Source organism: Notolabrus celidotus, chromosome 3 (genome assembly GCF_009762535.1).
Source record: "Notolabrus celidotus isolate fNotCel1 chromosome 3, fNotCel1.pri, whole genome shotgun sequence".
Taxonomy (NCBI): domain Eukaryota; kingdom Metazoa; phylum Chordata; class Actinopteri; order Labriformes; family Labridae; genus Notolabrus; species Notolabrus celidotus.
In genome coordinates this window covers 25321633-25348511 of record NC_048274.1, presented here as the reverse complement: position 1 = coordinate 25348511, position 26879 = coordinate 25321633, and the positions used below count along the sequence as shown (strand labels likewise).

The window sequence follows — 26879 nt, the reverse complement described above, 5'->3', positions numbered from 1 at the left end:
AACATATTTGCCGGTTTGAGAGTTATGACTGTCAAAGAAAACTTGAAAATATGAGACTGAATTCAAAAACTGTCAGCTGTCAGTGTGAACAAAAATGTACAAAGTACTGTACATTTTGTTCAGAAAACCGAGGGGGTAGGATGATATAGGCTCAAAAACATGTTGATGAGAGAGGAGAGGAGAGGAGAGGAGAGGAGAGGAGAGGAGAGGAGAGGAGAGGAGAGGAGAGGAGAGGAGAGGAGAGGAGAGGAGAGGAGAGGAGAGGAGAGGAGAGGAGAGGAGAGGAGAGGAGCATGTCTTCAAAAGAAGAGAGGGGGAGAGATGGAGGAGAGGGTAGAAAAGAGGAAGTCTAAGTATTCCCCACAGTCTTGCTGTCTTTTCTGAAAAATGGTCCCTGCAGGCCCGATCCAGAAAGAGGGCAACACAAACAAACCCAGAGAGCAGAAACAAACATCTATTTATGGAGGAGGGGGGTCCAGTTTCCAAGCCACATTGTGAACAGCTTTTTTGACAATGTTACCAATTCAGCAATTTAAGAGTAACAACTAGAGGACAGGGGAGGAGAGAGAGGAGACGAGATGAGAGAACAGGGAAGGAGAAACATATAGTGGCTAAGTTAAATCCATCAACCGTGAATCTAAGTAAGTTAAATATAACAGCTCTCACGTCGCCCATGGACCAAAAATAAAGAGCAAGTAAAAATGTTCACATGTGGATCATCACTTACTCTACAATAAAACAGCTTTGGAAAGTGTAACTTTACATAAATGATGCATCACAGAAGTAGGTCAGTGCACACTGGTCTATATCCTGGCAGTCTCACTCTGCTGATCCCTCTCTCTGAACGCACACACACAACAGGTTAATAAGAGCAGCCTATAAGTTGACTCTATGCACTGTATGGAGTATTGAGTATATACTTTTGTGACTATGCATGCGTCTTAACTCAGAACAAACCCGATTAAGAATAAACTGGTTTCATTTGTTAAGTTAAATAAAATCCCATAACACTGGAAACCCAAACGAAAGAAAAGTGAACGCAAGTCTGACTGAAAAAGTCATGAGTCTTATTCTACCCAAAAGTGTGCAGCCCTCCAGGGTGAGAGAAAGGCTATGCTGCTAATGCACAAATAAAGACGCAGTAATTGATTAGCTTTAAAAATGCACCACACCAGCTGTGGCTTATCCTCCGTGGGATCAATCAGGATCGTTTTAGTTGAAAAGAAACCACTGTGCTGGAGGATTTTCAGACACTATCCATCAAAATCTAAATATGTCACAGTACTTTTTCCAAACTATAATCAACAGAAGTTTCCTGGCATGCTCGCCTGAGTCAGGGCTGTTTCTAGTCACAACACATCTTTGATGGTGTGTAAATACAATTTCAGAGAAGTCAGCAAACAGTAACCACTTTATCAAGGAAGGTTGGGTTTAATTGAGGTTCCTAATTGCAATTGTGCGTGATATGCTGCCCGCCTGCTCGACAAAGTGCTCATCCAGTTTTTTCTCTAATGTTGTTGTTTGCCTTTCAGCGTGCTGAATGACAGACATGTTGGTATTGACTAGGGATGTGCACATTTGGTCAACTAGATCAGGGGTTCTCAAACTTATTTAAATAATTAGGGGAAATTACATGAATAAATATATGCATGTGGTTTTACTGTGTCATAATAACATTGAAATGAAAGATGACACAAATTCCATACCTTTGTAGTGCAATATTTTCCAGAAATACTTAAAGATTGAGGCAGCTTGTACCTTTGATTGCCCAAGGAGCACACTGATTTATTTCTGTCAAACAAGAAGCATTTCAACCACCTGTCCATTGTTATCCTCCTGGCCGCGCTTTTATTAGCATGCAAATGTACGTGATCGCTCGCTGAACAATTCAAGTCAACAGACGGAGGCCGTCTGGTCCAAGCGGCTATGCAAATAATATATTTTATGATTGAATATGCTCAATTTGGAAATAGTGCCCTATTTGATGTTACATTGAAAAAAAAATTGAATGATGTTGATAAAGTTGTTTTAAACCAGATTTTTTTTTTAAATTTGTTGTGATTTTTTTGTTTTGACATTTGTCAGCTACAACTGGACACAACCGACAAAGGCAACTCAAATTTCCGCTTGAGACCTTTTTTGAAATAAACAGTATTGGTATATTAATATTTTTTTTGATTTTTCGATTATTTTTGACAAATTCAGATACGTACACAACTAAATTCAGAGGTGAAAAAACTTTGTTTACATACGTTTTTGATAATTATATGGATCAGAGAGGAATATCAGAATGTATTAACCAAGTTTTCAACAGAGCTTTCCTTTACTGGATAATATTTCCAGAGGTGGGGGGATAATTGGATAATGATAATTATCGTGATTTTATTTTTCTCAATATAAATATAACAAATGTTTGATATAAATTCGCAACAACGCTAGTTACAATGTTACAATGTTACAATGTCATTTAGCAGACGCTTTTATCCAAAGCAACGTACATACGAGAACAAGAACAACACAAGCAAAGATCTAGACAAGAGGAAACAAGATCAGTAAGAGTAACAAAGTGCTTCAAGTCAATTTGGGTGCAGGTACTGCCAAGCAGTGTAAAGGCAATGCACAAAAATAAGTAAGGATTTTTTTTTTTTTTTCCCCGAAAGTTTTAGTTGCCACCAAACATTAGACAAAAGAAGAAGACTGCATTGAACAGCCAATCGTATCACAGGTTGAGAGGTAGGCGGGCTTAAAGACATTTGGAGCAGAATGAAACAGCGGACACGAGCGACGGCGACACAGAAGAAAACGCATAAAACCTACCAGCTCAAAGCAGAGTCATTAGTCCGACAGTGTCGACTCAGCAATAACTATCAATTTAATACACTTCATTAAATACACTTTCAGGTTGTGGGTAAAAGAAGAGCACGGAGACAAACTTCTGCTGTGAATTTCTAACACGTTTAATGTCCATAGGACAACTGAACACTAACCGTGATGCCTTCACTGCACTGTGGGAAACAATATTACTCCACTAGTAACCCTTAGTAACCTTATAGGGGAGTGCACAATACTAATACTAAAAACAATACTCTATAAACTGATACACAGAATACAATTTGATATATCTTTGCTGCAAATTTGAATCAAATTATGAAAATAACCTCAACCTGAGAAGAATCATAATCTACAAACTAAAACTTCACAAAAATCTCATCTTACACAAAATACCTGCTTCCTGTTAGCACCGTCAGAAATGATGGATTCAAGAAGTTCATCAGAAAATAAATCCAGATACAAGCTAACAAACCATCTGGTTTCTTCAACTTTTACTCAGGACTTAAAATCTGCCTTTAAATTTAAATAAAATAATGGTTTTATATTTATTGTGATAATTATCGATATCAACTGATCTGAAACAATGTATTGTGATAACATCTTTTATATATCACCGAGCTCTAGACATGTACATACATATCAGAAGAGTTGAGTTGAGTGGAGTTATCCTTTATAATAATAACTGGTAAAAGGTTCATTTATAATTCTTCAACAAATAAGTGAAACGTCTGGAACGTACTGCACCTAACAGGTGTTGCACTGCTCCATCAAAATTTGACATCTTGTCTTCAGGGCAATCAATAACTACTCTTTTCAAACCAAGATTATACATTACCAGGTGTGATTGTAGTACTTATTAACTAAGCAGGGGATAAAAGGAGTGTAAAGATAGCCAGAGAGTAGTGTGAGTAGAGTATTCAAAGAATACGCTGATGGAGGCCTTGCAATGCAACAAGGCTAGAATCAAGAATCAAGACAAAGGTAATGTGAAAGAGAGAAACACGATTAGAAAGGGTGGAGATGAGGAGTGAAAAATGAAGGAGAAGAACAGGTAAAGAAAAGACATGGACATGGAGAAAGATGATAAAAGCAGGGACACAGAGGAGGAGAACAGGGTGGAGGGCAAGGACAGGGGTGAAGGGTGTAACTCACTCCTGTCCCCATCACCAGCGCCCAGTCCTAATTTACCCAGAACAATCAATCAGATCAGGAGGCAGACACTGATAGAGGACTACTATGCAACAGGATCCACCACGTACACACAAGCGCATACACACACACACACACACCCACACACACACACACACACACACACACACACACACACACACACTCGGTGAGAGAGATGGAGGACTCGCATGCAACAGGATCTATTCTCACACACATACTTTTATGCTGACTAGAGGGAAAAAAGTTTGCAGCTCATATCTGTAGCCTCTAGGCTGACTTCTACCAACTAGAATGTACTGTGTACCAAAGTCACCGTCGCTCTGTGGGGTCACATGGAGGGGTCAGGGCCCAGGAGACAGAGCGCGCACAGAGGGAACAGGACAGGAGTGAGAGAGCAAGAGGGTGAGGGAGAAAGGAGGGGGACGGAGGAGGACAATGGCCAACAATAGGAAAATGGAGAGAGACAAAAAAAAAAAATAGAGTACAGTGCAAAAAATCATAGGCCAGAAACAGCAATGAACAAGAGGACAAAGTGATCGCACCCTGCAATGCTCTTCCAGAAAGATGAATGTACCAACATGGAGAGAAAGAATAAATGAGCGGGGAAAAGTAGAAGTTTGTCAACAGCTCAGGTACAGAGAACGCCAGTGTTGGAACACAAATGACCTCTCAATGGAAAATCAGGGACATAAGTGTCAATAAGAGCTGGGCCATGTTGAAAATTATGTTATCACTGTAAAATATTTCATATCAGTTGATATAGATAATTATCACGATAAATATCAAATCATTATTTTATTTAAATTTAAATGCAGATTTTTGCCCCTGAGTGAAAGTTGAAGAAACTAGTTTAGTTTGTATCTGGATTTATTTTCTGATAAGCTTCTTGAATCCATCATTTCTGACAGTGCTAACAGGAAGCAGGTCTTTTGTGTAAGATGATATTTTTGTGAAGTTTTAGTTTGTAGATTCTTATTTTTCTCAGGTTGAGGATATTTGCATGATTTGATTTAAATTTGCAGCAAAGATATATCAAATTGTGTACTGTGTATCAGTTTAGTAGAGTACTGTTTTGAGTTGTGCACTCCCCTTTTTTACTAGGGGTTACGGGCAGAGTGATGTTTTTCCCACAGTGCAGTGAAGGCATCAGGGTTACTTAGTGTTCAGTTGTACTCAAGTGGCAACCTCCAGTCTCAAACTATGAAGGCCATGCAGAAGTGTTATAAACTGCAATTCATCGGGAATCTGCTTGAGGCTGGCTGCAGAAACACCGGAAACCACATAGACATGAATGGGAAAAGACGACCTTTACAGCATTAATAAACATGTTTACAGCCTGGTTCAATAAATGGCTTGGCTTTACGTAGCTAATTTCTCTTTCGGCACACACAGTAAGGGGGGTGAATTTTTTTGTATCGCAACGGTTCAGAAGCTTTTAAAATTACGGCTTTTTTTGTCCAAATAAGGACTTGACTGATTTGACTCCCGGACGGGAACACATAGCTCTTGGCTAGGAGGCTCAAACTCTGTCTCTTTACGTCACACTATTCCTGGTTAAGTTCCGTATTTCCAATATGGCTGCCGCCGTTGATTGGCTTCGAAACAGCTTAGGAACAGATGGCTGACGTTACGGATACTACGTCCATATTTTATACAGTCAATGGTTGTACTACAGGCGCGGTGGACATGCACAGCAGAAGTTGTTTCTGTGCTCTTCCTTTACCCACATCCTGAACGTATATTTAATGAAGTGGATTAACTTAAAAGTTAATGCAGAGTCAGCACAGCAATGACTAACGACTCTGCTTTGAGCTGGTGGGTTTTGAGTTTTCTTCTGTCGTCTTAAAGCCCCATCTACCTCTCACCCTGCGACATCATTGGCTGTTCAAATGCAGTCTTCTTCTTCTGTCTAATGTTGGGTGGCAACTAGCGTATAAGGTTCATTAGCAACCCCCTCCCTCTAGTGGGTGGGGGGATGTAATTACAGGTTTAATTATACAACATTTGTACCGGACATTTGTTGTATTTATATCGAGAAAATTTATATCGCCATAATTTTCTTTGTTGTATTATCAGCTGCACTCAGGGTTACAGTTGAGCTTTACACATACATTAAATCTCACAAACACCAAAATGATTTGCAATAGACTGGACTGTTTTTCCTCATAGTGAAGTGTTCTTGTACAAGACATCTGGCCCCAAATAACGACAATGGGTATGTAACGCGAAGGACAAGAATGTCACTTGTGGAGAAAAGTGTCTTGAATATGTCTGAAAGGTAAAAGGCAAGACTCATGTTGTATTGAGCCTGTACCCACACACAAACATTTGGATAAATTACCGGTTCATCCCTCATTATATTTATATTTTGGGTTTTCAGATTTTGTCAGGTAGGAATTTGTTGGATTCATGTTTATTATCGGGAAACATGTTTACCGAGTTGCCTTAGCAAGATCAAATCATCACAAATCAAAGATTTCCCCCGAGCCTGTGATACAAGAGTCTCTTACAACTAGGCCACACTGTGACATTAATAGCAGTTCATTAAGCGAGCTCTTTCTGGGTAGAGGACTAATGAATTACTCCAAAATATTATTTTGAATATGAAAAAAGGAGAGTTATTTACAATTTCTCGTGGGTTTGCCTAGACATGCGGCACATCATATTTACTCTCAAACACGAATGGCAGAAGAGTATATATCTTCTGTGGAAAACATCATGAATCTCAAGCACATAAAATTGAGCTGATTGAATTTATGACTAATTTATTTGACTTAAGACTAATTGGAGCAATGCTTTATTTATCCTGTAAATTATCCCGAAGGGCCTCCCTGTTTGTGTGCTGCTTACATAATACAAACAGAGAGAGAGAGAGAGAGAGAGAGAGAGAGAGAGAGAGAGAGAGAGAGAGAGAGAGAGAGAGAGAGAGAGAGAGAGAGAGAGAGCATGTGAGATCCACACTATCTATTTTAAATGATGACACTTTTAATTTAGGCCCTGCAAAAGAAATTAAAAAGCATTGCTGTTATTAATGAAGATGGAGCATAATGAGAGTAGGATACACACACACACATGAAGAGACACACATACACACACACACACATGAAGAAACACACACACACACACACACGCACACAACCTAGAGGATTTTTCCCCACACTGAAAAGTGTCGCACTTGTCTTCCAACAGTGTGGTGTTTCCATCTCTCAGATAACTGGGAGTTAATTGTAAGGCAATTTTAAAAATCATAGGCTTTAAGCATTAAATGTTATAAAGGTCAGTAAGTGCTTTGAGTGAAAATCTTGCCTGAGCATGTCGTCAGGTTTTCAGATCCTCTCTAATGCTTATCTCATCTGTCTTTAGCACTGACCAGTTTCCTTCGGTTTAAAGATGCTCTGTGTCAAATATATGAACTGGGAGGCCAGCATGACTAGTGTGGACGAACAAAGTTTCACCAGCACAAGAGATCTTTACTGATCCAAATAGCTATGATTTAAAGTTTTCTCAGGGCATGAGAGAGGTTTAAATTCACAGGAATAAAAGCTGGAAGTACAAGGTGTCAATGTGGCAGAGACTCAAAGTCATGTTTCTCTCTGCACTGTTGAAGTCACTGAGGTTGTAAATTGACTGAACAGGAAAACGGGCTGTGGTCTTAGTCTTCCCTTAATTTCGTACAGGTTTGCCAATCTCATGCCATTAAATGTATAGCCTGCATAGCACTTCTATTGATTAACAAATGACAACGGCGTCAATGTGTCGCAATGTGCACTTGAGGTCAGGGACTTATTGCCTTCATTCAATTCTTTCCTTTCCACCTTTCGCTCTCTCTCTCTCTCTCTTCCTCAAACTCTCTCTCGTCCATTCCTCCTCTCTATCGTTCCCTTGCATTCTTCCCTCCCACTCTCTAAATAGATATTGAAGTTTTCTATTTAAGGCAGATGCTGTTTAACTTCCTTGGGTAGGGAAGTGAAAGGCAGGCAGAGGGCCATCCATCTCGCTATCCACCTGCTGACATCTTTAAACGCTATCGACACCCGCTGCCAGCATTAACATGCAAAACCGCACTGCACGTTTGATTTCATTAGCTCATTGTGCGCAGGGTTTTCTCTTGCCCTGTCGGTAGATTCTGGCTGCAATTATTGGACTGGATGCAAAATTGGCAAATTTTCTGACTTTTCTGAAAGGCTGTCTGTGCATTGCACTTCATAAGTTTTTTAAGATTTAATCATAATACATCCAACACAGATGTCTTCTTGGTTTCAAGCACAGCACATTGCCTGTGATAAACAACCAATTAGTTATCTCTGTGCTGGAAAGCTTTACATCAGAGGTGAGCCAGCTATGAGTTATTTAAGGCAAATAGTTACAGACTAGTTAACTGCAAGCTAAGTGACATATAATAATGATCATAGCAGCATAATGTTACCAAATAAAAACCTTTAACCACACTGTAATGTTACCCAATCCAATGATTCATCAATTTGTGCAAGAAATGCAAGAAAAATAATGTCTTTGTTTAAAGAGACACTTTGTCCAGTATGCAAATTTCATCTTGGCCTATTGAGAACAAAGTTCAACCCTCCCCCCTTTTTTTTTTTTTAACTACTTTTCATTTTCCTTGTTTTTAAGGGTCTTTGTTGGACCACTGGTCCCCAGGATCTTCTACTGGTTCACTAAAGCCTGTCTATTGCTAAATATTTTACATGGAACTAAAACTGTTTTGAGATTAGGGAACTTACCTTGGGTTATATTGGGTACACACCAAGGGCCAGGCATTTGCATATTTTGTGACTTTTAATATTTGATTGAGATGCACTGATCAGAGCTGATATTAATGTTCTAAATACAAATTAAACCTAAGTCTAATTCTGATACTGATGTTTTTTGCATTGCTGCTTTGTAATTCTTGTCTTTTTTCTAATGAGCTTTGAGATTTCGTTTTTTAAATTGTTGCTATTGGCTCCTCCTCTTCAAATGTCACTGTTCCTTCTCAGAGAAATTCTCCCACACTGCCGGTTAGAGATGTTCTGAAGCAATTTATGTCCTTGTCATGCAAATGGAAATGTAGCCGACTGTAAAGATCAGAAATACTCAGAAAACAGACAAAAATGAGCACAATTTACCAGACACAGCTTAACATGGGTTGGGTCTCAAAGTCTGAGGGGTACCAATGTCAAATTGGTTTGCTGAGTGTGGCTAACGTAAGCAGTACTAGCAAGACTAACACAGGACTTCCACCAGATCCGTGTCTGGTCAGTCTCCGATCTGCTGCGGTCCGTCTCCATGCTCTCTCTTGTTCGTCAACACCCACTGGTTGCGTTTTCGGAATGCAGCACAGAGCTGGACCGCCTGACAGCTGGAGTCAAGTGACTGAGGTTTTCCCACGGTAATCACTGAATCAACGTTTATCCGACTTCTCTCTTTATCCATGTTGTCTTTATTGGCCTCTGAAAACCTCTGACCTGATGACTCAAAACCTGGCTCCACTCCAAATTACATTTTGTTGTCGTAGTTAAGTTAAAAATGATCTAGCGATAACACGGAGTGTTTTATTCTGAAAATTAGCCACGTTTTAATTTTGTTTTGGTGCCTGACTTCCTGTCCCACTCCATCTGCTCTGTGCAGATTGATGCATTGTGCTCCGGCATCTGGCAAAAATAGAAGTCTTGCGTAACTGATAGCGAGGGCTCCGGCGTGCCAGATCAGAGATAGCCGGAACACAACGGAGTGGATCCAGTCTGGGTTAACACATTGACTAGAATAGAAACCTATCAGATCCAGTGTCGTGACGGATCAGAGACAGACCAGACACGGATCTGGTGGAATTTAGCCATAAGCCACTCAGTCCTCTTTGTAGGTAAATGTTCACATGCCTGTGCTTGTTGCATATTGCGAGTGGCTGTATGACTGTTTAACCAGAACAGCCTATACAACGTTATGTTTACCAATAATAATGAACCTCTTTCTGAATCAGCGGTTAGGTATCAGAGCTTGATACAACACAACAGTTAAACGTTGGCTACTGACATCAGCGCATGCCTCATTATTTGGAAATGGGCCAATGTCTATCCACAGGGTGAATACTTGCTGATACTTTTATTCAACCAATACCATTTAAGTATGGGAAAGAGAGAAGCCCATAAAGTATATCACTAAAAAACTGTAGCAAGTGACTTTCGTATGGTGTTTCTTGGTGCTTATTTTAACACCTGAATTGAATCTTATCTGACCTCCTGTGAAACTTTACTTTCTTACTATTAAGGTAAAAGTCCCATGAAAGTAGTAGTATGACCTGCTGTACAAACACTGAGCTTTAACAAATGTTCATTATTCAATTGTCCTTATATCAGAAAAAAATCCTTATTAAAACATATATTATGTAAGGTTTCATTGTTTGGTACTAAGACAATATTTTTATAGTTTGCATGTTCTAACAAAGATTCAAACAATCAGCTTCTCTCTGTTTTCCTCTGTAACTTTCTTTCAAAGATACATTTACACACACACACACACACACACACACACACACACACACACACACACACACACACACACACACACACACACACACACAGTCATACACTCCACCCAGAGAAAGCCACCGTAGGCTAGGAGGCAGAGTACTGTATCTTTGCTGCCACCTAATGCAGATATCACACACGCCCTCTCTCAGCACCAGAAGGCTTTACTCTTACTTTGTCTCCAGCTCAGGCTTTGGGTTCTTTAATCCTGCCGTGTGGGGTTTCAAACACACTCACAGGTCCCGGGCACTTCAGCACTGTGGCAGGCCTTAGGTGGCCTGGGATTTTGTTTTCTAGGGATGGAAGTGTGCGAGGCTTTTCTGATATGCTAATTTAATCATGTCTGTCCAATCCCTACTGTCCGTCTTTCAATTTTGGACCTATCAATCTAATCACTTCATCGGGATTCCTGGAGCAGGTGGAGAGAGAGACAGAGAGAGACAGAGAGACAGAGAGACAGAGAGAGACAGAGAGAGAGAGAGAGACAGATATATATATATATATATATATATATATATAGAGAGAGAGAGAGAGAGAGAGAGAGAGAGAGATAGAGACACAAATAGATAGGCAGAGGAACGGAGACTCTGGCTGCAATAATATCACAACAGCAGCCCTTTCATCTATGAACGCATGTGGCCTCCATCCACCTCCCCCCTCCCCAGTGCTTTTAATTTTGGTGATGGTTCACTTTAATTATTATGAAAATTAAATCAAATGTAATCGGCGGATTAATGCAACCGATGAGATAATTCAGCCGCATGGTGATGAGAGCAGGGTGGATTGTCTATAAATCTCCACGAAAACGCTCAGGACGAGACAGTCAGGGGGCTTCAAGCTTCACAAGCAGGGATGCAGTCGCGCATAAAGTCAGGTTACACTCTTATCTTGTTTACAGATCACTGCTGAGCTGTTTCTCATTGGTTGACAGAAAGCGTTTTCACACAGATGAGGAGGAACTGGTAAGTTAGTTAGCGTTCTTCAGTGCCTTTTAGATAAGAGGGAAATACACAACTGCAAATGGTTTATCAAATAATTATGAAACATACGTCAAGGATGTAAACTTACTCCACTTTACATTTCAGAAATTATACTCGATTCATGTTAAAGCCTTTGGATCATTGACCTGGGTTGTCAAGGAAACATTTACCATTGTAGTTCATGATTAAAACACATTTTAATTCAGTTCCTGATAAGCAAACACGACACTAACTGTAGCAGACAAAGGGTAACAGGGCCTGCTGTGTTGAACTGACGGATGTGCATGCAGAGCCTGTGTTTAACCTGACTGTGAACATACATGCAACACAGCTGCCATCTCAGATTACAGTTTTTCTCAGTCGCTTTGGTACATTTCTCAGATCAGAATTGAAATTCTCAAAACTACTTGTTCAATCTTCACATCACTGCGTCACTTGTGCACATCAAAGAAGCAGTTTCTCATTTCTTTGAACAAGTTGCAAATGCTTTGGTACATCAATGCAAATGATTATGTACAATACTCTGCTGTTTCCTACATTATCAAGTGGTTATGTCATGTTGATCAACATGTATTATAATGGGTCTCTGTTGAATAGTCTCACCCTCCACAACATTCAGTTCATAACTGGTGTAATAAGGTGTAACTTACAATTTACAATAACTGTCATCAAAACTTTAGCCATAGTTTACATCAGAGTGACCCTCCAGAGTACACTGTTATATTGACAACATGACTAAGCAATTTGACAGTCTTATCCGTACACAATGACACAAGGACTTGTCACTCTGATGGCACTGACATGTTCACTGACACAGATATTTACTTTTGAGAGATGAACTAAGGATTCTGAGCAAGATACCGGCTTTTGCAGGTAATCCATGGTGTTCTGTTATTTGTACGAATTGTTTTGAGAAATGCACTTACTGTTTTGCAAATGTCAAGGATGATTCGAGAAATGTACCAAAGCGACTGAGAAAACCGGAATGTAGACTGCATGATGGGAAGACAGAGTTACGAAAGGCAGGTTTTCAGTGAGTGTATTTCTGCTATCAGCTGCACCTCATACATGTGCTGGTTAAACTTTGGCTTCATATGCAGGCCTTCAACGAGACAAATTTGCCAAATGTGTGTACTACTAGATGCTACACCAGCAGCGCACAAGGAGCACAGCGTTGTGGAACTTGCCAGGTAGTGGGAGACGGTGAGCTGAGAGGGAAGTATGATTGCTGCTTACTTTACATATGTTCATACAAACACAGCAAAATACTTTGGAGTCTAAATATGTAACACAGAAAGAAAGGTTATCATTTTAGTTTTTCCTATTGTGCAGTAGGACTGGGCGATAATTTGATAAAGATAATTATCATGATATCATTTTTCTCAATGTAAATATAACAAATGTTTGATAAAATTTTGATATATTTAAACCTGTAATTACACCCCTCAACCACTGGAAAGGGAGCGGGCGCTAATGTGCCTTAAATGCTGGTTGTCAACCAACAGTAAAGAAAAATCTACAAACAAAACCTTCACTACAATCTCTTTTTAGACAAAAGACCTGCTTCCTGTCAGCACTGTCAAAACATTTGGGATTCAAGAAGCCCATCAGAGAACTAAATCCAAGACACAAGCCAACAAACCATCTGGTTTCTTTAAATTTCACTCAGGGGCAAAAATCTGCCTTTAAGTTTAAATGAAATAGTGATTAGATATCTATTCTGATAATTATTGATATCGACTGATATGAAACATTTCATCATGATACCATCTTTTTCAATATTGCCCAGCTCTACTGTGCAGTCCCTCAAAGTCTATTTTATTAAGGAAAAGAAGAGTCAGTTAGTTATGCTAAACAAACTTGTTTTAGAAATTTTCAAGAAATTATTGGAACTGAGGACATTATAAAGAAAAACAAAAGTTGTAGTTTAGATTGAAGGCTTTAGAACAAATATCTGCTAATAACTCTAAGTCCCCAACAACTGATCCTAAACTTACAGCAAAGAAACAAAGCAAAACAAATGAAGTGTGTGTGATTGCTGCCAACACAGGATCAATCATTATTTGGGAAATGGAGAGAAGTAATTAAAAATGTGTGGACTTCCAACAATAAAAGACCTTAGCCAGAGATTTTCCTGCATATCAAAGCCAGAGGCGGCTGCCGTAGTCAAAGTTTTGTACCTCCTTTTGTCATTTTTAGTTGCAGTTACAGCATTACACCAATGTAGTGGCAGAGCTATTTCATATTCAGTCCAGTGCAGTGGAACATTTGCCGCTAAAACTGCCTTCAAGAAAGTTTTTCACCCACTGTGTGGTGGAGTGTTCGTGAGGGTGTCCCTACCAAATAAATGGGTCCAAAAATAAAAATATAATACGTAGGAACGCACTTACATTCATTAGTTTGTCCATCACATCCTCTCTCTCTCTCTCTCTCTCTCTCTCTCTCTCTCTCTCTCTCTCTCTCTCTCTCTCTCTGGCACCATCCAAGTGCAACCCGGTACCTGTAATGATTAGTTTAATTAATACTGAGCGCCCTCACGTCTTGGTTACAGCATGTTAGTGTGAAATTAAGGAAATCCTACATTCAAAAGTATTGTAGAAGAACACGTACTGGTAATGAAAGGATAATCATAAACTAAAAACGTGTCATTGCCATAAATATCTACCATAGAGAGAGAGAGAGAGAGAGAGAGAGAGAGAGAGAGAGAGAGAGAGAGAGAGAGAGAGAGAGAGAGAGAGAGAGACAGAGAGAGAGAGAGAGAGAGAGAGAGAAGAGTTCATAATACTGGTAGCCTCATAGACTATAGTCAGGACAAGTAAACAGCTCGACTTAACAATAATTGTATTGCAGACCTGGGAGTAGAGCTGGGCGATTAACCAAATTAATTTGATTAATTCGATTTTATTTTTTCAATCGATATGAAAAAAATTAAATCTCAACATCCAGTTTAATGTTTCCCTGGTTCTCCGCTATTTTGACCCGGTGCGCATAATACACACAGTCACCACACCAGGAGGACTGACGCTGTATCATACAAAGACTGCGGTCAACATTCGTCATTCGCATGACTGATAGACGAAACACACAACAAACTCAGGATACACATGTGGGATGGAGACAGCAAAAGTCACGGAAATTGAGGACGATATCGTTCCAATAAAGGGAACTGTGACTTCAGTGGTGTGGACATGGTTTGGATACGCGAGGTCGGACACCGAACAGACCAATGTGTTGTGCAAAATTTGTCGAAAGACGGTGAAAACGAAGGGAAGTAGCACAACAAATCTCTTCCAGCACATCAAGCAAAGGCACCCGGCAGAGTGGGAGCAATGTGTGAGGCGTCGCCTCACAAACACTGACGCTAGCTCCATGAACAAAACTACGCCAAAATCACAGCAAAGTGTAGCTGCAGCGTTTTCCAAAGCTACGCCGTACGACAAGTCAGGACAGAGATGGAAGGACATTACCAACGCGGTGGCCTTTTACATAGGTAAAGACATGTTACCCATCTACTCAGTTGAAAAACTTGGCTTTAAAAAGCTGCTGAAAACAATTGACCCCAAGGCTAAGTAAGTTGGCAAGGAAATACCTCTCCATTCCTGCATCAAGTGCCCCCTCTGAGAGGGTTTTCAGTACTGGGGGGAACATTGTGACATGCCATAGAGCATGTTTCAAGCTAGAGTCTGTTGATAGACTTGTTTTCTTGGCAAGACATTTGACACTGTAATCCAGTTGGAGGAGAGGCAGGTTGATGCATAGGTGTTAAAAAAATTTCATTTTTGTTTGGGTACATTATTGAGAGAGTTATATTAGTGACAAGGTTTCATGCTTACCTTTTGTAATGCAGTGATTGCATTTTTTTCCTGTTTTGTAAATTTAAATGCAGTGCACATAATGCAAATGTCCACCTAAAAGGAACATTACTAAATGATGTTCAAAGTAAAATCAAGTAAAGTAATACCTCTGCAGAAGTTATATTTTTTCCTGTTAGTAAGCATGAGAGGGGAAAAAAATGTCTCTAATTTTGACACTTATGTGCATCTAGCACAACCTTAGACCGTCCCTACATCACAAAAGCATTATGTTGGTCATGTAATGGTGCTGTTCTTGTTCTTCTGCTCTATGCTGGCACTTTAATGTTGAAGAATGTTCATTTAACCATTTTGTGAGTTTTTTTTTTTTCATTTGTAGTCATGCATTCAATGCATTTTTCTTTCTCAGTACTGTTTTATTTAATTTATTAAAAATGTTTCAGTGCAGTGCACTGTGCACATGATGCAAGTTTTCTTTTTGAGTAAAAAGACCTCTGCAGAAGCACAAAGTTGGTCATGTAATGGTGCTGTTCTTGTTATTCTCTGTGGCACTTTCATGGTGAATAATTCACATTTTGTTTTCATTTGTTGTAATGCATTAATTGCACTTTTTTCTCCAGTCATACAGTACTGTTTTATTTATTATTTCATTATTTTCTTATAAACATTTATTTATTTCAATACAGTGCCCATGCAAGTGTTGTTAAAATGACCTCAGCAAAAGTTGTATTGCCTGTACAGTTATATGCTGATGTTTTTGCATCCAATAAAAAAATCTATTTTTTGAATTATGTTTAATTGTGTTTATTTACACAGAAAAAATCGATTAAAATCGTGTATCGGATTTTGAGCTGAAAAAAATCAAGATTTAACTCTTTGGCCAAATCGCCCAGCCCTACCTGGGAGTGTCGTTGAAAAGGGCCTAAGTCTGTTGTGCATCAACAAACCAACAAAAGTTGTAGAAGGTGAGGTCATGACCAGCTATAACCAGAAAAAAGTTGTTTTTGATGAATTTGTTGTACTGATCACTACTTTATTGCTGATTTGCTAAAATAAAGTTTGAGTGAAGATGTTTCTCCTTGAGGGTTGTATTTTCGCCTCATATTTCTCCGATGTTTTAAAATCATTCTTACCTTTTCTTTTCTCATTGTCCCCAACTTTATGTTTTTCCCCTTTCATTCTTCCCATCTCTTGTCATTCCTCTCTTTCCTTTCAACACTAACTAGCTACTTCCCCTGTTTCCCTTTCTTTTCACCTCCATCTCTCCCTCCCTTAATCACAAAGTGTGAGGGAATTGATAACCGTCTATTACCATATGTTGCGCCATGATTAATGTTCTCCGGTCCTTCTCGTTGTTTCTCATTCATAGCTCATGTCATGGCCCATAAACTAATACCTAAAAGAGATCTGCCAGATGATTCCCACTCTAAAAAAAAGGAGGGCAGGAGGAAGAGACACTCAGAGGAAAAGGAACTGATACTTAAGAGTAGTAAAGGGCACAAGGAGAGAGGCTGTTAGCGGCTCTGTAGGAAAGTCAAAGATGAAAAAAGGAAAAAGAAAGAGCTCTTCGTGCTGTGGCACTGATTGAAATATTTAGTTCCATTTTGTCTGGCAGAGCAGGTGTCAGCGTTATGCCAAATGGAGTTATTAAGGGCATAAATCTGAGGCAAGAGCTGATTTGTGGCACCCATCATGGCATATTTATTAGGTAGCACCATTCTGTTATGAATCCATTGATAACAAGTGACAGTATTGTGATGTAGGGATGAGGAAGATGCGTCCATCATGTAGCGCTACATGGAGAGGTCCATGCCATCGTGAGTGTGATGTTACATTTATGTAATTAAATGTTTGTTGTTAATTATCATTTTCACACCCAATATAAGAACAGTCTCATAAATTAGTTTGACCATTTACTGGCTGTTACTTTACTTAAGTCTGAGCCTTCCTGAAAAAACTCTCAGCATTTTTTGTTTGTAAGAAATCAAAACACTGTTGTTAAAATATAACAAACTAAACCAAAGTCAAATCTGTGTTTTAGTTACAATTTTTGGGGGGTTTGTTAAAAATGTAGCCTGAGAGGTGCACTGGTGGTCAAACGGTCTAAGCGCCCCACATACAGAGGCTATAGTCCTTGTCCCAGAGGTCCCTGGTTTGATTCCTGGCTGTGACCATTTGCTGCATGTCTTCCCCCACTCTCTACTCCCCACATTTCCTGACTATCTGAAGCTGTCCTATCAATAAAGGCAAAAACGCCCAAAAATATAACTTAAAAAAAAATAAAAAATGTAGCCTGAGAGTTATTTTTCTCTGTAAAATGAAAAAATACTTCATTAACTCTGACGTATTTCATAATGGCAAATACATTTACTGTTTATGTACGAGGCATCAAAGGGACTGTGTATTTTAGCTTTGTAAATCCTGGCATGCTCAGATCAGAGTCCAGATGGCACACACTTTAACAAATGAACACACACACACACACACACACACACACACACACACGCACACACACACACACACACACACACACACACACACACACACAAACACACACACACACACACACACACACACACACACACACACACACACACACACACACACACACACACAGCCAACCAAAAAAGGTAGAGATAGGAAAAACTGTGGGTCTTGACCCAGATTTGGCAAACAAAGATATGGGTAGCACTATGGTGATGCAAAACACTGACTTCAGATTATGGGTCTAATCATAGCTACTATGATTCAAAGAATCTACATTTGACATTTTGTAGTCTCCTTAGATTCAGAAAGCTAAGATCGATCAAACTTTAAACACATAAACGGACTCTCTGCCTATTTGGCTTTTTTTATGCTATGGCCCCTATACTCTGTTCATTGTTATCGGTGCCTTGTTGTCTTGTTTTGTCATTATCCTCATGCAATAAGACATCTACAGATACACAAAGGCAACTTTATTTAAAGGTATACTTTATTGCAGGAATATGGAAGCCCGCATTTATAATACAGGAAAATCCTGCTAACATTAACAATTATGCTAAAAATTGTCTGGTATGGCACACTGAAATCATTTACATTAGGGCTGTCCAATAAATATTTTTTCTAAATCTCAGAACTCATGAGTGAATTGCAGTTAATCACACTTCTAATCCCTTGTTTCAAATTCAACTGTTATGCATTTCAAAACAGTTTTAAGTCCATTGTAACAATTTCAAGTAATTCTTAACGGTGTCCTGTTTTTGGAATCAAACAATTGAATGAAATGTACTTGATCTTGACTTTTAGATGTATTATTCAAATAGAAGCTGTACTGCTACACCAGTGAAACCATGACTTAAAGGTAGGACACAGCGTCAGAGTGCTTAACTCTATTGCTGTAAAGGACAACATTGTCGTCAGATTAAGAAATGTAAAAGAGTGCACGTCTGAAATGTACAATCAGCCTCAGCATGCTGTGCGGTTATTCTACGATACATTTTATTACTGATGTCCAATGATGCCCAGGTCATGTGACAGTACATTTTTCAGGAGTTCCAGTTAAACAGGAGGACTATTGTTACCCATGACTGTAAGGAATATGAATGGTCAGAACAGTCAACTTCTTTATTTTGGTTTCATCATCAAGTCTTTGAATCTCTAGTTTATAAAATGCACAAGCTAATTGGACACTGATAAAATATATGCTAGGGATGCACCGAAATTAAAATTCTTGGCCGAAACCGAAAACCGGAAATTAGGAAACCAAGGCCGAAAACCGAAACACAGAAAGACATTTTTATGCCAATTATTAGACTGGGGACAGTTGTAGCATTTCACTCCTTTATTTTCAGATTAAGCCATGCATTTTCTGTTTCTATTCCACAGACATTTTCTGAGCCATTTATTAGTAGACACTTGAAGCTAGTTTGTATAGCAGTTTGAACACACTGGGTTAAAAGAGCTCAAAGTTATAGACAGAAATGTCAAAAATGTTTCCACTGTCCCCGGTCTCCCCTACCATTGCATTTATGGCTCTGACTGTAGAATAACCTCATTAGAATCAAGGATCTCATTGAACATATCAGACAACGAGGATGCATGCCCCTCATCTGGTTCAGGGAAACAAGCCTTTTTTTCTGCGCTGTGTTCTCCTTCTCCTTCCTGTGCGGTCGGACTCCAAGAGTATACTTTTCATTGTTTTCACTCTTTGGTCAGTCTCAACCTCTTTGCTTAGAAGACGCTTTAGTGCTGCAATTAAAGGAAGAACGGATGAGGACATGTTGGCTCTTATCCAGAGAAGCAAATACTGGCTGCATTTTTTGCGTCACCACAACATTCTGTTTCGGCCGTGTTGTTTTGGTGATAAAAGTCTGTCAGATGAAAACTGAAAATGCACTTTTCGTCCATTTTCGGCTAAACATTTTCGGTGGCCGAACTTTCGGTGCATCCCTAATACATGCTTTATTTACCTTTCTCAAATGTTAAAAAGTCTCTGTCACTTTTGGAGTGCTTAACATTCAGATTGCCATGTCATTGTGTGGTGGAGTCATCTGATAGGTTGTCTTCATATTTTCTCAGATTCTTTAATCAAAACTGCCCATGGGACATCTATAGGTTTCAAATAGAGCAGTTTCTCACAATGACATTGTTTCATTAACTAGGCGTGCTTCATTGTTTTCTCCTCCAACACATTTTAGGCTTAAATTATATGTCACATTACACTCTGGTTTTCAGTTTATACCGAGTGAATGAATTTCCCCACTGAGCTTCTTTCCTCTTGTGGGTTCCCAGAGGGTTAAACTGCAATTCAATCACTGAAGACAATCGAGGTGTAATTAAACTAGTTTTAATTTAACCGTCGGTCAGGAAATTAAAACAATATTAGCCTTTACTTAAAACAGAACTCAATTAAAAAGGGAAGACAGGCACTGGCATTAGCTAGCTATGAAACGTATGAGGGATAGGCCAGCTTGTAAGTAAAACAAAGACACAAATTGAGCAGGAAAATGTGCAGTAACAGTAAACAGAGAAAAAAAGGAGCAAAAGCATGAAAGTGAGAGTAGGGGGAAATAAGTGAGTGCATAACAATGTGCACAGCACTCAAGTGTATATTTAAATGGTGCGACTGAGCTGCTTGTTGAAACACACGCAGTTGAGTTGACTAGCTAGTCTGTATGTACCAGCGAGAGGCCATGCATACATTATCCCAGAGTTGAGATAATTTGTTGACAATTAGCCAGAACAGGCTACAGTGAGAGGCTGATTAGCATGTTGGTACAATTCAGCCACAGAAACAGAGACACAGGGGCTTTGAAACTGACATGAATTCGACATTGCACATACTCTGTCATATTTTCTTTTCTTCATTCATTGTCTTCCTTTTTTCTACACTCATCTTTAAGGCTGAATTAATATTCATGCAGAGGCAAATGATGAATATGGATGTGCAGACAGACTGACATGTTTCGGTGACGATAACAAGAAAAAAAAAAAGGGAACACAGAACACAGTCCCTTGAGGAACAACGTGTGTGGATTTTATTTCAGGGTTTGCAGTTTTTTTTTAATGCAGGGGAGCCCACCATGTGGATTTCCCACTGTGTACCCTCTTTCTCCTAAAAACACATCAGAGAGCACGTTGGGTTTTTAAATCTCCAACTTAATTTTAATACCAGAGAGAGTTCATTGAGTTATGTTTAAGGCATGTGTAGTGCATTGTTTGCAGTATGTCAAAGAGTGGCTTTCCACAAGATCAAATATCAAATGTGTATTTTTTCTGTTTAGCTGATTTTGGGGGGGCAAAGGGTTAAACATTTTGGAAATTCAGATTAGATATTAAAGATTGTCCTTAGCCAAGATCTTAGGCCTCTGTGTAACACAAGAAACTGATTAAAGATCAGTATTTGCAGTATTTGATGGCCATACTTCAGTACTTCAGAGACAAATTAAAAATATACTGCAAATAAATAAATCAATAAATAGTACAAACCAAACATAATGTGTTCATAGATTTAAGAAGTAAGCAAACAAGGTCTTTCAAGATGATGTAACCGTCTACTGTTCTGCAGAAGTTACATCAACTGCAGTAGCTTTCCCGACAATTAAAACATAATACACTAATCTCTGAGTGTACGTTCAACCTACAGAGGGATCCTTAATAAGAGATAACTAGACTCCAGATTGCATTGGATTTCTGACACTTTCAGAATGTAATACAGAGAAACATCAGACTCCATGATCAAATGTCCAGTCTAGGGATGTACACAAATAATCGATTATCGATGAATTCATTGTTAAGAAATTCCTCGAAACACGCATTTTTGTTTTCAATTTTCCGTCACGTGGAACAAACATCATGTGGTCTCATATTACACTCAGCTATCAGGGAGGTTTTTTATGTTTAAAGCATGTTTCGATGTGATTCAGCTGCGGCTGTGTGTCAGGTCTCCATGTGTGCTTTTAAAAGAGGATCAATACGCAACTGCTGCCTACAACGACACGGACACCAAGGTTGACAACTTTAAACATGACATTTCCCCACCTTTGGTTCCAAAGCCAACAGACTGCTGGTAATCGCTAGTACACTATGTTTGCAAAGCAGCAACATCAGAGTCGTTGGACTGATTATGACCCGGTTGCGCTCCCGGCTGACTCCTGACCGAATACACATGTTTATTTTTCTCAATAAGAACGAGAAGACAGAAAACTGGACACTGTGAGTCTGAAGTACTTTTCTGTTAGTATTATGAGCCTTCACTTTATAAGACTGTCTGGAGAATATTTGTATGAGCCTGATCGTTGATAATCAGTGTTAAACATGTACCCGTATTCAATAACGAAAGCATTTTGCATTATAGGCATTTTGGTTGCTGTAGAAAATATAATTTAAGGGAAAAACACGTATTTGGCCTTGTTTTTTACTTGAGAATAATAATGTTTATTTTTTTTATTGATTAATCGATAATTGATCGTTAACATTTCCAAAGATCGATCATGGAAAATACTTGAAATTTACATCCCTAGTTTCTACTGTGCTCAATGTGTTTTGATGGGTTGCTTTGCTAGCATTAAAAAAAAAACAATATACCAAACAGCTACATCTTCCCTCCGGTCAGACAAACTTTCAGCTCCAGTGTGGAACTTTTGGTTTGCGTTGACTTTAGTGTCCTCTGTGGACAACGCTGTTTTTGCCAGTTTTGTCCTTCATATGTGTGATGAGTGTTTCTGAACTGATTATAGTTTCTCTGTTTCAACTAAATGCTGACATCAATTAAAAAACAGTTTGGGCTTAAATCTAATAAATCCCGAACCTTGCACTCTTTATTAAAATCTTGCACATTCTTAATTATCCAGCCCATGTTTGCTCCCTGCTATTCAATATTATATATTTGACACAGTTGTTTTCTAAGTGTAATGTATTATAAACAAGTATTGTGAGTCATTTTATAATTCAAGTGCAATCTACTGACCGGCCAACAAAAGCTTAAAAAAGAAATTCTCTTCAAATCAACACAGCATTTTCTCACAGTACATATCAAACAGTCAAACTGACAGTTTGTCATTTATACACAAATCTGGTCCAGGATATTCAATTCTCCTGATCCAGCGATCACACATTTCTGGTTTGGTTTCAGCAGAAAAGATATAACACCAATGTGAAGGCAAACCTCCAGAGAAAAACAATCCCATCTATCCCACCAAGCATCTCTTCACCTTTCCAGCTTCTCTTTGGACGGCAGGCAGCGTTTGAAGCCTTATCTGGTTCTCTGCTATTTCATGTCCGCCAGATGAAGGCTTTTAATGTCGGAGCAAAAGGTAGCATCTGAATAATTACCAGGGCGCCAAGCTGAGAACGCAAATTACTCCACACAGCAACAGATGTGTGACATACACACACATAAGCAGAGCTGCACAAACACGACACACATGCAAACAAACCAACCAACCATTCACGCTTCACGCACACACACACATACACACACATACATACACACACAATCATGTAATCATGAACAGCTAGGCAAGTCAATCTTTGTCTCTGTCAGCCATTCAGCCAGTGCAACACACACACACACACACACACACACACACACACACACACACACACACACACACACACACACATACACACACACACACACACACACACATGCTAGAAGCTAAAAGTCGTTACAGGTTGGTATGGGTCCCCTCTTGTGGGAGCTCAGATGGTGACATCTCAACAAACCCTGTTATCCTCTCATGTTCTTGGCATGGTAGATACTATCATTGCTGTCTTAATTTTTATAATATGTATACTTGCTCAGAGACCTAACTGTTGAGTGGATCTCTATCCATTGCCAGTTCACTTTAAATAACTCTGTTTTGACATGCTTCACTACCTCTTAAGATTCTGCTCTAATGGTGGGTGGTGTCCAGCTGTGATGGGGTTTCCCATCACCACTGAATAATTAAATTGTTTCTCACTGCACAGTGTATATTAATGGGTTTTTTCTCTTCATGTAAATTGATTATTATGGACACCAAATTAGATTACAACATGATGATGGATATAAAGATGAAAAGAGAAATGTTTCCATATTTTACTCACTTAAATCCATTTCTTACATCCAAACTAATTTAAAACATTTTTTTTAATGTAGAACAATACATCTTTGATACAGACTTTAAATTCCTCATTAACCCTCCTGTTATGTTACAGGGCAAATGGACCGTTTTTATAGTTCAAAAATCTAAAAAAAAATTAAAAAGTATTTTTTGGGATGAAACGTCTTTGCTTTGCTTAATAGGTTAAATCAACATGTAAAATTAAAATGGTTCATTTCACAATATAGGCAATATATGCCTTACAAACCAGCTAAAAACAGCCTAAAAATCTGGGCAGCATCTGACAGAAGAGGTGGCATGTGTTAATTTATCAACATCACTTCATAAAAATAAAAAAAAAGAATCGAAATTCAAAATAAAATGAAACAAAATCTGTCATGTAAAACTATTGTATTTATATTTAGGTCTTTCCAATGTACATTTAATAACGTTTTAACGTGAATTTTCCTTAAAAACGAGTGAGTTATCCTCATTGAACCATGATCTATGAGAATTAAAGAACACTATTGCACCAAATATTGATTTGAATTAAAAAAGAAATAGATTAAAACAAACGTTTATTGGGATTTTTTAGGGTTCTGACACTTTGGATAATTAAATATGCCCCAAGTCAAATTGACCCAGGAACATTATTGCTGTTCCAGAGAAACGAACATAACAGGAGGGTTAACATGTAAATGTGTGAAGAATCTGATGACGGGCAAACCACTACTGCTTTGATTCTTTGATTAGGTCAACAGCGCGCGGTCTTACAGGAACCAGTTAATTTCGACACCAGTTTCATCATTACACTTTACATTAAAAAAACGTGTATAAAACGCATACAACATCATTTCTCAAAAAATCCCCTAATTCAGATTACAGTTACTTCAGAAAACATCTCTGGAATCACAAAATACCTGAGCTTAAAGCAAACTTCTCTGCAGCACTGACAGAAACGAACAAACAGCAGATTCACTGTGAAGTGAAACAGTAATTCAAAGCTCATGCTAGCTGTTCACAGCCGGAGTCAGTTTAGCTAAAGTTAGCCCAAGGGACTGAAAATGACAAACGAACTTTACTCACTCAGAAGTTGAAGACGCTCACTTACAGTATGCAGCTTGTCCAAACAGTGCGTTTCCCCGTCGTCCTCTCTATCGTCCATTCTTGGTAATGTCTTCCCCATGTTAGCAGTCAGCTGTTAGCTTGCTTGTTTGCTGGAATTAGCCGTCCATCTTCCACATCTTCAACACGCCCTCCATATCATCCTGTCAGCTTACACAGACTATTATTTTTGTTGCATTTTTTGTCACTGCTTAAAAAGTTACAACTGTCCCACAGTGATAGAAAACTTGAGATTATACTGGCAGCATGACATGAATCAGTGATTCTCAAATGGGGGTATGCGTACCCCTAGGGGCACGTGGGAGTACTGCAAGGGGTACGTGACAAATGTAATTAAAAACAAAATTTAAAAAAGTTGCATCACAAACACACTTTTAAAAAATGATTAAAAACAACTTTATCAACAGCATTTAATTTGTATTTCAATGCAACATCAAACAGGGCACTATTTCCAAATTGAGAATAATCGTTCATAAAATATATTATTTGCAAAGCAGCATGGACCACACGGCCTCCATCTGTTGAGTGAGCGATCACGTGCATTGCATGCTAATAAAAGCACTGTACAGGTGGTTGAAATGCTTCTTGTTTGACAGAAATAAATCGGTGTGCTCCTTGGGCAATCAAAGGTTCTAGCTGCCTCAATCTTGAAGTATTTCTGAAAAATATTGCACTACAAAAGCATAGAATTTGTGTCATCTTTCATTTCAATGTTATTATGACACTGTAAAACCACACGCATACATTTATTCATGTTATTTTCCCATATCCTGAAATTTGTTCTCGGCCATACAAGGGGGTACACAAGCCAAACAAGGTTTGAGAACCCCTGACGCAAATTATCCATAAACAGTCTGTATGATCTCAAGGTCTTGAAACATTTTCATCATGTACTCTTGGGGTAAACAAAAGAGAGATTGAGACTTTTTAAAGGGGAGTGTAAAAAAGAGCAAGCCCCTCCTCCCCCTCCAACTTCAAAAATAATTGAAATATCGTAAAATAACACTGTTTAATTTAAAAAAAATGTAAAAGACTTACGAGGACTGTTTGCAATTAGCTAAATATAATATTGGGAAATTCAACATGCCAGTTTTAAAAGATAAAAACGTTAATGATTGTCCCCTTAGCCTTGTTTCCCATCAGTATTTACAATTGACTAAATGCCAAGTTTATTAAGAATTTCATTTATGTTTCAAGCATGCAAATGTTAACTATTGCCCAACATCAGTATTCAGAAGAAGTTGTTTTAGGCATTTGGGTGCCATTTTGAGATCATCTGTAGGTTTTGGGTTTTTTTTCAAAATCATAATTGAGGAGAATGTCTCAATGTGTTTGTCTAGATCTTAAAGGTATAGATTGGAAAACTGAATTGTCAGAACTAAAAGTTTGGTTAAGGATAAGACAAACCAATACCAAATGTTAAATCTTGTGTTGCATAGCATAATTCACAGCAATGGGCAAAACCAGTGAATCAGAATCAGAATCAGAATCTGAAATACTTTATTTATCCCGGGGAGTGAAATTCGGTCATTACGGACTCTTATATACAGTATGTAAGAAAGTCAAAATATGAATAGAAGAAGTAATAAAATAAGATATAAATACGAAAAAAGTAAAATAAAATAAAGATAAAATAAAATAGAATAAAATAAAATAATAACGAAGTATGTACAGAAGCATAGAATTCTTAGAATTAGCTATGCAAAATAATTAGCTATGCAAAAATGCATGGAAAGAGGGATGTAAACATAAAGCCAGACATCCCACCAAATGTTGACTCCTGAACTATTCAGAAATCAATATAACTTTACTTAAAGTTCTCTAAGTAATACAAATATAACATTAGTGTTATATCATTGAAAAATATGTAAG

General features: G+C 38.5%; 1 protein-coding gene across 2 annotated transcripts in view; it reads right to left on the bottom strand.

The window, feature by feature from the left end:
• esrrga (estrogen-related receptor gamma a) overlaps positions 1–25282 on the bottom strand; it is a 197017-nt gene extending 171735 nt beyond the window's left edge. The window contains exon 1 of one of the 2 annotated variants that reach the window (XM_034679776.1): positions 24969–25282. The gene's annotated coding sequence lies outside the window, so the exon portion shown is untranslated. The remainder of the gene's footprint in view (positions 1–24968) is intronic. The other variant, XM_034679778.1, reaches the window with a different exon arrangement.
• Positions 25283–26879: the final 1597 nt, after the last annotated feature.